Raw genomic sequence first — 3,515 nt, 5'->3', positions numbered from 1 at the left:
TTTTATCTCAATGTGATGAGAAGGGCCCTTTAAATTAAAGGAAAAAAGTCATTTAACAATAGCCTTGTTAATGCAAGAGAGGGCAACCAGCTGACAATCCATCAATCATTCTCTCTTCAGGCACTTAGAACAGCTTCACTCCAAGGCAAGCAACCCTTCCCCCAGAGCACATGAAAGAAAATATATGTATTGGCAACCTTCAGTCTCGAAAGACTATGGTATCGCGCTCTGAAAGGTGGTTCTGGCACAGCGTCTAGTGTGGCTGAAAAGGCCAATCCGGGAGTGACAATCCCTTCCACACCGGGAGCAAGTGCAGTCTGTCCCTGGTCTGTCTCCCTGGCTATGGGCCTTCCTTCTTTGCCTCTTAGCCTCAGACTGTTGGCAAAGTGTCTCTTCAAACTGGGAAAGGCCATGCTGCACAGCCTGCTTCCAAGCGGGCCGCTCAGAGGCCAGGGTTTCCCACTTGTTGAGGTCCATCCCTAAGGCCTTCAGATCCCTCTTGCAGATGTCCTTGTATCGCAGCTGTGGTCTACCTGTAGGGCGCTTTCCTTGCACGAGTTCTCCATAGAGGAGATCCTTTGGGATCCGGCCATCATCCATTCTCACGACATGACCAAGCCAACGCAGGCGTCTCTGTTTCAGCAGTGAATACATGCTAGGGATTCCAGCACGTTCCAGGACTGTGTTGTTTGGAACTTTGTCCTGCCAGGTGATGCCGAGGATGCGTCGGAGGCAGCGCATGTGGAAAGCGCTCAATTTTCTCTCCTGTTGTGAGCGAAGAGTCCATGACTCGCTGCAGTACAGAAGTGTACTCAGGACGCAAGCTCTGTACTTTGCATTCAATCACTTTGCTGTGCTCTGGGTGAAGGGTGGGGTCAGGTCAAAGGCTCCGAGTGAAGCCTTTCTAAGCACCTGGAGACAAATTGATAGAGTCATTTGTCTGCCTAATGACTCTATCTTACATCACAAAGGCTGTTTTTAAATTGCCCAGTAAAGGAACATTGTTTTTTAAATGGATTTGTTTTAATGTGATTTCTGCCATCCACATGAGTTCCGGAACAGAAACCCATGAATAACAGAGACTCAACCTGTATTACTGAAAGCAAAAACAGCATGGTCTGAACTTCTGTACAGAGAAGTCCTGCCTTACCATCTTTCAAGAATTCTTTAAGTGCTGATACAACTAATGTGTTTAAAAAAAAAAAAAAAAACTTTTGACAAAGAAGGCTTCTATAGCTGCTACCAGTCAGAGAAGGCAGTGCTAAGGTAGATTGCCCAACAGCCTAGCTCGGCATAGAGCTCTGCCAGCTCTATATGGTAATGTTCAGGGCTGGCCCATCCATGAGGCAAATTAAGATGGTTGCCTCAGACAGCAGATTGAATGGGGGTGGTCACCTCCACTACTTCCCAAGAATGACTGTTATTTTGAGCATTGGAAAACCTAACTATTCTCCTTCCCTTGTAAAGCATGTAAAATATGTGTCTATTAATGTATCTCCTAAGGCAGCTTTCTTCATCTCAGAAACTGACAAGGCACTAACATTGTCAATGCACACTATCATTGACAGGGCACACCATGCTGCTAGCAGGGGGCTGACATCACTCAATGGCCCTTACTAATTACCCTCCCCCAAACTTCCGTAGCACATGTTTAGGCTGTCTACACTCCCCCCCCCCCACCACTAAATTCTTCTGAACCAAAGCAGGAAGAGGAAACAGATGTTAAATGTCCTATCAGTGAGTTTATAAGTGAGATTTGAATGCATTTGAGAACTTCCAGCTCATATGTTTCTTAACCATTATGATATGCTAGAAACTATGCGGGAAGTGTTGAAGCCAGAAATAGTGTATGAAGTTTAAGACCATTGCCCCTTCCCACAGGGAATTCTTCAGTAGGATGCCTGAAATTGTTAAATTTCTTTAACAGCGCAATCCTAACTTGCGCAGGAACAGGTAGGCCTGCTGGCCTATGCTATATCCAGCACATGTTTGGGGCTGGCACACTCAAGGAGGCGCAAGTATGCTTTACAGCACATTTGCGACCTTTCCAGACTGGCTCAAGGAACTTGTGCCAGCTGAGCACATCATTTCGATTGTGCTGCGAGTGTGCTTCCACTTCACTGAAATAAAACACCGTAGATACTCACCTATAAGGCGATCTCACATATAAGTTGAGGGCAGGCTTTGAGTAAAAAACCACGGAATGTTCTGTGACCCTCAGATAAGATGGGGGGGTTTTTAAACTTACGAGTTGTCTTACTATAGTTTTGTCTGATTTTACCTGAGCCCAGATCCTGAAAAATAACCTACCAGTAATTGTTACCTAAAAACTGTACAGCCTCTAATTTATTAAGAAAGATAGTAAAAGTTCCTAAGATACATTTTTATTCATTAACTTTTCGAATTCTAGTCTTCACAATCTTTTTGTAAACACTATCAGAGTAAGTGCACTGTAAACAACATAGCAGTAGAACCATTAATCAAATCCTTCTTTAAGGCGCCTGGTGTGTTAAGCCAGAGGTTCTACATGTAACGTATAACTTATAACACATAACTGGGAGTGTGCAATTCAATTCACAGTTGTAAGACAAGCAACAACGAATTACTGTTAAGTGCAGCTGCACATAGTTGCAACCCTATTTACTCAAAAGCAGACCCATTGCTTTCCATAGTTGTTATTCTTAAGTAATGGTGCACTAAATTGTAGCCTACGACTTTGTTTCAAATGCAATGACATCTCGAGGATGACATCTTGGTGTTAAAAAAAAAAAAGACCTCTACAAAAATGCAAGCATTTGCAAAACGGAATGAGGCTGCAGCAGCTCTGCCAAAGAGATGGAGGCCTGCTTGATTTAAATGGGAAACTTGCCAGAAACTGTTCGGAGGCAGAAGTCCACTTCACCAGACAGCTGCTAAGATTCCCATAAGCTTTCCAGAGGCTTCTGTTCCATTCACTATATTGCCCTGGGTATAAGTTGACTAGTTTTCAGGCCCAATTTTAAGGCATAAATTTTTCAACTTATAGGCGAGTATATATGGTACTTTTTTTTGTGCTAGTGACAAATTTAACAGTCCCTTATCTATGCATCCACAGTGATGGCATCAGAGATTGGCCAGGTTGGGCACTGCCTAAGGGCAAGGGCCTACAACCAGTGTTTCTCAAACTGTGAGGTGCAGCTCCTTGGGGAGGCGCCACAAATGCACAGGAGAGGTGCTGGATGTCCTCTCGCAGTGATAGTCATACCACCATTCCTGGGCAGAATGCGAGCCCCTCCGTCTTCTGTGCTTTTTTTTAAAGCAGAAAAATGGGGGTTGCTCAGCTGCTCCTTCCGAGTGACTATGAGAGTGGTTGCTGCCGCCCGCCCTCTTCTCCCTCCTCTCCAAGGCTGCCGCCTTTTGTGTTCGCTGCATGTTGTTTCCAAAGCTCTTCGACTCCAACCCTCCAGCTGGCAAATACCGAGCATGCTCAGTTTGCAGTCCTTGCCCTTGCTGTCAGAAAGAAACCCTCATTGATC

The sequence above is a fragment of the Tiliqua scincoides genome, chromosome 5 (genome assembly GCF_035046505.1).
Source record: "Tiliqua scincoides isolate rTilSci1 chromosome 5, rTilSci1.hap2, whole genome shotgun sequence".
Classification (NCBI taxonomy): domain Eukaryota; kingdom Metazoa; phylum Chordata; class Lepidosauria; order Squamata; family Scincidae; genus Tiliqua; species Tiliqua scincoides.
The sequence above is the reverse complement of the archived record's forward strand: the minus strand, read 5'-3'. Positions refer to the sequence as shown.